Source organism: Saimiri boliviensis, chromosome 3 (assembly GCF_048565385.1).
Source record: "Saimiri boliviensis isolate mSaiBol1 chromosome 3, mSaiBol1.pri, whole genome shotgun sequence".
Classification (NCBI taxonomy): domain Eukaryota; kingdom Metazoa; phylum Chordata; class Mammalia; order Primates; family Cebidae; genus Saimiri; species Saimiri boliviensis.
In genome coordinates, this window is record NC_133451.1 from 47,901,350 (window position 1) to 47,913,315 (window position 11,966).

An 11,966-nucleotide genomic window follows, 5' to 3' on the forward strand; every position below is an offset into this window, starting at 1 on the left:
ACATTTTTGAAAAGGACTACTTAAGAACTATTCATAAGAGAAGTAAAATTATTTTAACAGGAAGGGGAGCAGATAGCTCTAAAGAACAGAGTACCCCGCTGTACTATTCTTTCTACTTTGAAATGTTTCACATAATTATAAGAGACAAGCAAAAGTGCATGAAGTAAGGAAAGTGTACCTCTCAAGCTTTTTTTCCCCTATGACATAAAGAACTCATGAGCATTTAGGATAAAAATCCACGCACCAATTCCTCCCGTAATGAGACCTCTCTGCAAAGGCTCTCTCCTTCCTATGTCTGTAACCAGAATCTGCTCTGGTCTGGGCTGGAGCTCTGATGACAGGAAGAAAAGCTCCATTTCCTCTTGTATGGCTAATTCTTGCGACAAATGAAAGTGTTTCTTAGAAGTGTTGTGTCTGGTCCTAACGGAATTCACAAGCTAAAGGCATTATCCTTCCCACTCTGCAGATGGAGGAGCTTAGCAAAATGAGAACGGTCACAGCTTCACCCGTTCCTTTCCTGCTCAAACATATCACAGCGAAGAGTCCCACACTAATTGTGTTTGGGGAGACTTGGGAAAAAACTGTCCTCAGTGACTTTAATATTTAGTTTGCTAAATCCCTAGCCTGGCAGGACTCACTTTTAATAATTAAAAACTCAATTAACTCAACTATATAAGCACAGGCAGTGTGCAGGCTCAAGTTTCATCTGGAGCCCAAACTGAAGGAACAGCAGACACTTTACGGGCTCTGACTTTTTTCAGCCTGAACCTGCAGGGGCTTGTTACCCGGCCTCTGTCTCTCTGCCTGCCACATGCTTTCCTCACAGTGACTTTAATCAAGACCAGACTTAGCCTGATGTGAAATAAGATCTGAAGGCCCTGAGAAGTCATCCTAATGAAACTCGAGCAGCTGGAGCACACTGCCCAGGAGAAGCTGATTTAGAAACATTTCAGTTCTAGAGTTCCAGTCCATGTTAAAGGGAACACAGCTCAAATCTTTGGACCCTAAAAAGTTGCATAAGATCTTGGGCTTCCTGTGACCTGGAACCTGGCTACATAACCATTTCAGGAAGTCAGAAGATGTTTTAGAGAATTGTAAGTTTGCATTTGCAGACAGTAGGTTGCAATGGGGGTCATGCATGGTTTTCCAGTAAATAGATTAGCTCTAGAAAATGGTTTATGAAGACTCATCATTGTAGATATTATTCTGATTAAAATGTGTAGTGAAACTGTCTTTACTATCAAGAACTTGGGATTAAAATTTCTACCAGGTCAAGATGACAAAATGTCTCATATTTAGAAGACATGCTTTTAAAAGTAAACAACTCAGGACAGGTTAAGAATTTGTGTTATTTGGCTGGACGCAGTGGTTCATGCCTGTAATCCCAGCACTTTGGGAGGCCGAGGTAGGCAGATCACAAGGTCAGGAGTTTGAGACCAGCCTGGCCAATATGGTGAAACCCTGCCTGTACTAAAAATACAAAAAATTAGCCAGGCCTGGTGGCACATGCCTGTAATACCAGCTACTCGGGAGGCTGAGGCAGGAGAATTGCTTGAATCCAAAGGCAAAGTTTGCAGTGAGCTGAGAGAGTGCCACTGTACTCCAGCCTGGGTGACAGAGTGAGACTCCATCTCAAAATAAATAAAATAAAATAAAATAAAATAAAATAAAATAATTTGTGTTATTCATACCTCATCTAGAAACCTCAGATGGATTCTATTTTTTCTCATACCACTACTTTACAAATCTTGAATTGCAAACTTCTTTAATTGCAGAGGCTGCTGGGAAAATACACACATTGTGGCCTACACATTCATTCTGTCTGAACACAAGGTCCCTCCAATAGGGTCAGATACCTGTGGTTTGCATTTGTCTGGGGGCAGGGTGAGTGGAACCAGATGGGAGGCTTTGGTAGGAAATTCTGGATTAAACACAGTGGTTGTGGAACTCAGATGTCATCTAGAGTTTCCTGGACCTTTATAATCTAGATAAGAATGACCTAAGCCCCCAAATAAGGACCAGGAAAGTTCAAAGCCCAGCCAAAATTCTGAAATTCACTGTCACCTTTGGCTCTGAGTTCCTGTGTCCTCTGAACTTTTGTTTTCTACTTTGTGTTTTAAAGCTGCTTCAATTTTTCTCTCCCCCTCCCCCGCTCCAAACTTGGAGTCGTCTTCTTGATTTTTCTCAGCCAAACAATTGTTAAGAACATGGCTGCAGACTGTAGCAGGACTTTTAACAAAGTTCTTCATGTTACTAGTGAGGGGCTTCATATCATCACGCTGCACGGGAATTAGCATAAAATTACGTATATACAGTTGACCCTTGAACACTGTGGATTTGAACTGCATGGGTTCACTTATACTTCGATATTCTTCCACCTTTGCCACTCCTGAGACAGCAAGACCAACCCTTCCTCTTCCTCCTCCTCCTCCTCAGCCTCCTTAACATGAAGATGAGGAGAATCAAGAAGACGTTTAGATGGTACACTTCCACTTGGTGAATAGTAAATATGTTTTCTCTTCCTTATGATTTTCTTAATAATGTTTTATTTTCTCTAGCTTACTTTATTGTAGGAATAAGCATATAGTACATGTAACATACAAATTATGTGTTAATTGTTTATGTTATTGGTAAGGCTTCTGATCAACGATAGGCTTTCAGTAGTTAAGTTTTTGGGAAGTTAAAAGTTACACATGGATTTTCAGCTGTGCAGGAGGTAAGCATCCCTAACCCTCCTGTTGTTCGGGTTAACTGTAGTCTTATTCTTCAATGTCGTCTTAAGACACCCAGCACCACCATGGCCTCCGCATAATGCCTATGCTTCTGGCCACTTTGCTGGCTCTTCTAATTTTAATTTCTCCTCGTAATTTTCTCCTTTCTTAATTTCCTCTTATCTCCCAGATTGCTCCCAGGAATTCTCTATTTCCCTAACTCAGTTCTCTCCAATCCTTATTTCCAAGTTAGATCCAGGCCCACCTTTTCATGGCCAAATTTCTCATGGCGTTTGGTTGAATAAAAGTGTCATTCCTTTAACTGGACTCTCCTTACAATGCAGGGGAGGCTTTTTTTCAAAGCATTTCTTCCTTCAGGTGTACCTAAGAGGTCACAGTTGAAAGCCATTCCTCGAAAAACCAGGAATGAAGCCAATTAGTGTTTTCATATTCCATGAGTAATAATCGCGCCTCGGATAAACCTCATTGGCTACGATACTGCCACTGTGCAAAGCTAGTGTTTTTTCATATTCAAAACCAACAGCAACTAGAAGCTGATGGATCACTTTCTTAGGAAGCCAACAAAGGTAAAGGGACATTATCACTGAATACCGGAAATGGCAGAAGTGATAAAGTGATGCAACTCTTGAATGTTGGAGTACGTTCTCAAACAAACCTAAGAAAATTGCTCCCCAGAAGATTTAAAAAAGAACAGACGTAAAAAGAAAAAAAAAAAAGTCTTGTTTTTTTTCACTCAGGCTGGAGTGAAGTAGTACAACCTCTGCCTCCTGGATTCACACAGTTGTCCTGTCTCAGCCTCCTGAGTAGCCGGGATTACAGGCACCCGCCACTACGCCCAGATCATTGTTGTATTTTTAGTAGAGACTTGGTTTCACCATGTTGGTCCCACTGGTCTGGAACTCCTGACCTCAGGTGCTCCACCTGCCTTGGCCTCGCAAAGTGCTGGGATTATAGGTGTGAGTCACCACACCCAGCCGGAAAGAATACATTTTTGTCTGCAGGGAGTAAGTTAGGGACAGACTGATGGGTGACTCTGAAGTGACCTTCTCAGAGGCCAATCTCTGGCCCCTTGACCTCATCATTAGGTCAGAGTCACGGTGTCTTGGTGGTCTTGTTGATGCTCAGAGAGGCCCTTATGAACCCACGGCACTTTGGGAGGAGTTTTCAAGCTGAAAAGCGTCAACCCAGGGAACTGCCTAGTTTAAGGTTCAAGCGCCAGCTCAGGACTTCCCATGTGTTCGGCACAGTTCTGAGCAGCAAGGTATTTCAGTCATCACTGTATTTTAAGACCTGGCTGGACTGTCTCATATTTACTGCTGAGCTACATACTTCCCCTGCAAGACTCCTAGCCAGGGAAAGGGGCATTTCTGGGAGGGAGTACGGTAAAATCTCAGATACTTCTGGGGCCAGAGAGACAATGTAAGTGAGGAAATAGGACCAGGTTCTGTACGATAAGGAGCAGTGAGGACTCTGGAGAAGTGTAATTTCATGCCCTAATGGAACAGCTGCTACCTCACTTCAGCCAGTCATTGTTGTTAAGGACTGAATGCTTGTGTCCCCCCCCCCCCGCCCCCAAAATTCCTAGGTCAAAACCACACACCTCAATATGATTGGTATGTGGAAGTTGGGCCTCCGAGAAGTAATTAGGTTTAGATGAGTTCATGAGGGTGGGACCCCATGATGGGACTGGTGTCCTAATCAGAAAAGGAGGAGAGAGGAGAGCTCCCTCTCTCTGCCACACGAGGACACAGAGTGAAGGCAGCAGCTGTTGCAAACCAGGAAGAGAGTCTTTACCAGGAACTGAACCTGCCAGCACCTGGATCTTGGATTTCCCAGACTCCAGAGCTGTAAGAAATATGTCTGTCGTTTCAGCCATACATGTCGAATATTGTTATATCAGCCCAAGCTGACTAAGACAATTGTCCTGTGGGAATGCAGGCCTACAATTGCTACACGCTACAATTTTTAAAGAATGGCTGAAATGTTCTGGTATTTACAACACTAGGTGAGCCAAAGGAAACAAAGCTGTAGGCCGAATGTGGCCACCGCATCACCACTTTGCAACTTTTCCCATGGTAGTTACGAGTTTAGCCTCTAAAATAAGATAGGCCTGAGTTTTGAGAACCCCAGCGCTCACTAGCTGTGTGTCCTTGGGCTAATTCACGTATCCTCTCTGAGCTTAGTTCTCTCACCTATATACTGAGCATAATAGTAGCATCCTACTGGGTCAAAGGAGATAATTTAGGAAAGGTAGCACAGTGCTAGACACATAGAACATGCTAAAATGAGCCAATCTGAAAAAGTTTTATACCGTATAATTCCAACTACATACAGTTCTGGAAAAGGCAAAGATACAGAGGTAGTAAAAATGTCAGTGGTTGTCAGGGATTCATGGGGAGAGGAGAGAAGGATGAATAGGTGGAGCACCAAGGATTTTTAGGGTAGTGATACCATTCTGATGATTCTATAAAAGTGAATACACGTCATTATATGTTTGTCAAAACCCATAGATTGTACAACACAGTGAATCCTAATGTTAACTATGGACTTCATTTAATAATAATGTATCAGTAATAGCTTATCACTTGTAACAAATGTACTACACTAATGAAACATAATAAAAGGAGAAACTTGAAAGAGAGGGAATATATGGGGAAAATGTGAAAATGAATGATAGTTATTGATGAAAATGGTTATGATGATTACATTTGTACAAGTTATTGCTGCATATCAAGGCACTCTAAACTTTAGTGGTTTAAGGCAATAAAAATTATTACTCACAAGTCCATGGAGCCAATCAACTGAGTGTTCTGATCATTTGAGCCAGCTTTGGCTGATCTCAGCTGGGCTGCACGTGTGTTGGCAGTCAGGTGCAGATCAGCAAGCTCTCCTTGGCAGAATTTGTCTCCTGGGACTCTTGTACCACGTACTACGTGTACTGCATGTGCTAACTCAGGCCTCAGTGGTACAACGGGGCTGGATGACCCTTCAACTCTTGTTCTGCCATTCTCCAGCAGCTAGCTTGGGTTGTTCCCAAGGGCCGAAGAAAGGCCAAGTGTTCAAGGCCGACACTCTTGCTTCTTCCACATTGGATTGGCCAAACAAGTTGCAAGCTCAGCCCAGGTCCAAGGACTGGGGAGACAGACCATGCCTCTTGATAATAGGAGCCGCAACATTGCACTGCAAAGGACTTGGATGCAACGACGGGAATAATTGCTGCCACTTTCACTCGGACAACCAAACTGATGATGACGAACGTTTTCTTCTTACCCGTCCCTGAGAGGTTAACCAGGGCCTGTGGACTCTTTTCCCAGAGTATCATCACTGGCACCTTTTCTTTTATCTAGTTGGAGGTTTGTATTAGAGAACTGAACTTGGCCAGAGCCTAGGATTTTAATCCTGCAAGACCAAGAGCATTAAAAAATATCACTCAAGTTGACATCCAAATCTGTCCTGGAAGAACATGGACCTTAAAATACGGGGTGTCACAGGCCCTTTAGGCACATGTCAACAACTCCAATTTTGTTGTCTCAAACGCAGTGGGTTTTGTTGCTCAATAGCATTGCAAAAAGAAAACTTGACTCCATTGACCACAGTTTATAAAGCCTCAAGACACCCAAACATGACTCATGACCTTTGCTGGTGGGAATAAGAGTAAGAGCTGCCCTGGGAATAAATATGGCACAAACACTGTGATTAACGTGGCTTCAGAATTTCAGTGATGTTTGAAGAAGAAATGTTCTTACAACTCATGCTCAGAGAGCCCTGGTTTTCACCATCTGCCCTTGGGCTGCTGTTTATGTCTGTGGACAAGCAGTGTGCAATTTTACTGGAAAAATATTTAAAAGAAAAACCCAAACACCCACATTATGGAGAAATAGCATTGAAAAATTTCCAGTTTTATAGTCAAATTTATATTCTTAGCCCTAAGAAAATATTCAGAATCATCTTCAATGGCTTAGTGTGAGACTTGAAATGTCCCCAGGGAAGAACCCCAAGCATCATTAGTTATTGACTTGGAAGCGTTGAGCCCACCTCCGCTGCAACATGCAGGCAACATCCCACCTGCTGTCTGTCTGCTTTTGACCCCAGTCTCTAGGACTCTGAGTGAGTTGAAGCTCTTTCCATCTCCTGGGGAGGCTCCGAGTGTGGTGTAAATCATATAGGGCAAAAGCTATGTACTCCAGTATTTTTCTCCTCTTCTCTTCTTACCTTCTGCCAGAGAATTGCTAATTTTCCATAAAATCCCATTTCTACAATACTCAGTAACCAATTGTAAGCAGATTTTCTGCCAGTCAGGGTCTAGGGCAAAGGAAAAAGTCCCAAAGCTGCTGTCTCTCTCCCCCAGAGGCTTTCGATCTTGGTTAATATTACATTGCAGGATACTTCCAGAATGTTTTCCAAAGAGTATTTCATGGGACACAAGTTCCACAATATGCCTCTTAAAAAAGGGTTCCGTGGGACAGCTTTGAGAAACGATGCAAGCTGTATTTCTTTTTTGGAAAGCTGCAATGAGTATTAGCAAATAAAGCTGTGAGAAGTTTTTCAGTAAGGATATATTTAAATACTTTTTTTTTTAATGATCCAGGGTTTCCCACTTGTTTTCCCAAAAAAATCTTTTTAAGAATAATAATAATGACTCTGAACAGTTTGAGAAATACTGTTATACATCAGAATGGGGCTAGTAAAAGGAGTTTTGACCATTTGTATTATTATCTCGTGGAGGTGTGGGCATCCCCTTTCCTCAAAAAGGTGCTTTTAGAGGGCGCAACGCCTTCTCACTTCAAGTAGGAGTCTCCAATACCAGTGACGCTTTGCAATGAACGATAGCAACATGATTAAAATACAAAACAAATCCGAACACACATACAGACACATGCACCCACCCTACTGAAACGGATTCTCTTAAGGGCACATTTTCATCTGGCAATAACGTGGGGACTCATAAACTGCTTTCTAAAGCAAAGAAGGGCTAAGCTTGAGGGGCTGGAGGTTTTACACCGCAGTTGGTGAGTATCCTCTTCTGAAAGGCTCCACCCACTTTTCCCTAAGGCTGGGACATTACACATAAACTGAAACAAACAACATGCAACCGGTTTCTCAAATTCACTCAATTTTGTCAAATAGCAATATTACTTGGTTGAAGAACAGCTACGCAAATGAAGGTAGAAGTCCCACTCTGAAGCGAGACTTCCTCTGGGTCCCCGTAGCTAGGAAGTGACCGGCTTGGGTCGGGGTGGGCAGGACTTTGAGTGGGACTGAGTTGGGGCATAATGTGGCTTTGGTAATATACAAAAAATGAGAGGGTTGGACTAGATCAGATATTTTCTGATCTAGTCCAGATATTTTCTGATCTACTCTTTTTTTCCCCCTCCCTTAGGATCTTTTCCTTAAATAAATCTTACTTGGAAATCCTAGACAAATTAAAAAAATAGGGTCAAAGCAGATCCTATTGATATGGTTGACACAGGAAAGAGGAAATGGGGGTGGCAGAGGGGTTGAGATGGGGAGGCTGAGTTCCCTCTTATCCTCCCTTGACCTTTGCGCTGACCCCTGAGAGGGCTTCTCAAAGTACTTTGAAGAATCCCAGATGAGATGATTTCTAGGGTTTCTCGTAGAGTGAACATTCTAATTTTTAATCTGTTCAGTGTTGTGAGAATAAATAACATCTAAAGGGTTCAAGAATAACCTGATCAGTGTTTTTCTCATATTCTTCATGGAAACATCTAATGGCATAGGAAATAATTCGCATGCACCTGCCATATTGTGATTGCAGAGTCTGGGAGGGTAGCTGAAAGCATACTTTTAAAGCATGAAACTTTCGTAGCTGCTGCTTTATCTTAAAAACCAAAAAAAAAAAAAAAAAAAAAAAACCCAAAAAAACACAACAATTTCTCCTTGCCCTGCTGGTCAGTGGAGGAAATGTTATATTAAGTGTATAAATGTGGGGGACTGGGTTGAATTGAAGAGAATTGACATTGCCTAGCAAGTCAGCATCAGGTGGTTTTGCTACTTCCTTTTTTTCTCTTTTTTAAAGACAGAGTCTCCCTCTGGTACCCAAGCTGGAGTGCAGTGACGCTATCTCCACTCACTGCAGCCTTGATCCCCTGGGGTCGAGCTATCCTCTCACTCTGGCCCCTCAAGTAGCTGGGACTGCAGGTGCGTAGCACCATGCCCAGCTAATTATTTGTTTTTTTGTAGAGACGAAGTTTCGCCATGTTTTCCAGACTGGTCTTGAAATCCTAGGCCCAAGCTATCGGCCTGCCTTGCCTTCCGAAGTGCTGGGATTGCAGGTGCAAGCCACTGAGCCCAGTCAGACTGGTTTTCTACTTTCTTGGTGTCAGATTTATATAATCCAGATTCATATACATGAGAGGATAAATATGTCCAATCAGTGTTTTCCTCCCACATCTCTGAATGAATCAATGCTTTGTGGAGATGTCTTCCTGAGGCTTCATGTACCCAGAGTATACCTTAAATTCCTGGGGAATTTGCATCTACCTGATATCGGGCATAAAGTGATTCAATACTACATCAAACATGCAATTGCTAAGGGGCATTGTGGTTACAGGAAGGGGATGTTGATGGCATTGACCAGAATTGCTGCATGTTTTTATAGATGGCATCATCATTTTTAGTTTGGACTCTCAGTGGAGACTGACTCCTATCGACAAAGGGATTTAAATATGTGTTCACATTTGCACAGGACTCTGGAAACGCTGTCCCCTAGAAAGGAAGAAGCCAGAGGGAACCCAGACACAATCGTGCTCAGGATAGAGACACTGCAAGTTGCAGCACTATGATGCTGTGGTCAATATTTTAGAGGACATTTTTATTTAAACCAGTCTGGACTGAATTTTATTGTTAGATATAAAAGAGATTGTACTGTACCATATTCATATATGGTCTAATGAGCATACTGACACATTTACAAAAAGGGGCTGTCAAAAATATTCAATGCATATGTAACAATGAATTAAAACTGATATTTTATAAAATTGAAGAATTGCATTTTGAACAGTGTACATTATTGCATCTTATTAAAAATATTTGGAAAATACAATGTTTCTCTAAAAAGATTTGTAATGCTTGGCAAAATAAAGAAAAGCTCTATCATGCATGTATTCTAAGTATTTGTGTGCTTTACAAGGATTAAGTATTTGAGTGTAGTATAGAGCTTCAATTAGTATACATGTACATATAGCATTTAGACAAAAATCATATGTTAAAAACAGCACATTATAAAATCTGAAATGTGGAATCTCAAGGAACTGGGATTATATATATGGTTTTTCTATTAAGTACCACATACTTGTTCTTTTTTTTTTTTTTTTTTTTTTTTTTTTCTGCAGCCTCTGCCTTCTGGGCTCAAGCCATCATCCCACTTCAGCCTACCAAGCAGCTGGGACCACAGGTGTATGCCACCACACCTGGCTAATTTTTGCATCTTTTTTTTTTTCATAGAGATGGGTTTTTGCCATGTGCCCAGGCTGGTCTCAAACTCCTGAACTCAAGACATCTGCCCACCTTGGCCTCCCAAAATGCTGGGATTACAGGCATGAACTACCATGCCTGGCCTCCACATAGTTTTTAAATGCATTTTTTTTTAGTTAATTAAATTAAAAAAAATTTTTATTATAGGTTCAAGGGTACATGTGCAGGTTTGTTATATAGGTAAACTTATGACTTGGGGGTTTGGTATACAGATTTTTTGTCACCCCAGTATTAAGCATAGTACCCAACAGTTTTTTTTTTTTTTCCTGAACCTCTCTCTGGAGGATTTTGGAAGTAAATACTTCCTTCTTGATGAGCACCTAAGTACGGAGTCAGATCTGTCTGTCATTGGGAAAAAGGACTAGGAAGCCAGAAATGGACATTTCAGTGCCATCATCTTGGGACCCACAGGAGATGGTCCGGATTGAACCAGATCACTTTGTTAGCTCTTCGTTAAGGGATATAACAATCCCTCAGAGAGGTGGAAATACAGAATGATGCTAGAATCCACTGTATCTCTTGTACACTTGTTGCATGTAAGTGCAATAGTCATATCTTTCTAGACTGTAAGCACCTTAAAAGCAGACACCACAGTACCTTCAGCAGGTACTTCTATGTATCCCGAATCTTGCACAACACTTGGCATGTAGTAGGTGTTTGTTTGTTTTACATATGAGAAGACTTTGTCTAATATTTCACTTTCTAGTAAGTAGTTGAGCCAGGATTTAAAGCCAGGTCTGCAGGATACAGAGTTCATAGCCACCAGGCTAAACTCTTGCCACTGCCTTTACTGGACATTTATTGGCAATCCCTTCCAGCACCTTCAGCCATAGTTTCTCCAGTGAGTATTTATGCTATACCTTCTTTGTTTTAAAAACACTTTAAGTAAATCACTTAGCACATAGACATTTTGGCCTTGAGTTATTACCATGTCTTACAAAATGAAAATTCCTTTCTGCTTTCTTTGTTTTTATTCATAGATCTGACTGCCAGATTTTACTACCTTTCCTGCCTGAAAAATACTAGTGACCAGAAGCTGGTTTCTCCATTCCTGACAGAAGGCAAACTAATTAGAAGTCTGCCGGAGCAAGTTTCATGGAGAAAATGCTTTTTTAGTTTAGCCAAGGAACTGAGCCCATCTTGAGTAAGAAGTAAAAAGTAAGAGTGTCTCTTGGGTTAGCAAATACATTAGCTAGAAGATCAACATTAAACCTCCCAGGTGCATTGATGGAAATGCGGATGCTCCCAGAAGAATTAAAATGTAATCCTTTGGTCTACAGATATACTGCAGGTGAGATATTTTGTGGATAAAAGAAAGAGAGTCGTCCTATAAATTCTGCTAGCTAAAATATCCACAGTGTACCTGTTACTCATTCAAGTTCAAAATATGGGGGCAAACAGAAGAGACGGAGATGCATCTTTTAAGTTCTGGGGGTAGAAGCTGTGTTGTGGAAGCCAGGTGATTCTGAAGTTCTCTTCAAATTTTATTCACTGTTTTTAGCATAACAGTGTCTGGAGTCAGATTGTCTGGGATCTAACTCTGGCCCCACAAGTACCAGTGATTTGGGGCAATTTCATTATCTTCTTTGTGTTTTAATTTCGACATCTATAAAAATGGGGCTAATGAGGGCCGGGCGCGGTGGCTCAAGCCTATAATCCCAGCACTTTGGGAGGCCGAGGTGGGTGGATCACGAGGTCAAGAGATAGAGACCATCCTGGTCAACATGATGAAACCCCATC

General features: G+C 41.6%; 1 non-coding gene across 1 annotated transcript; it reads right to left on the reverse strand.

The window, feature by feature from the left end:
• Positions 1–3,093: 3,093 nt before the first annotated feature.
• On the reverse strand, positions 3,094–3,227 carry LOC120363699 (U4 spliceosomal RNA). Its single transcript, XR_005579154.1, has one exon. It is a non-coding gene; the product is annotated as a U4 spliceosomal RNA (small nuclear RNA).
• Between the last annotated feature and the right edge of the window lie 8,739 nt (positions 3,228–11,966).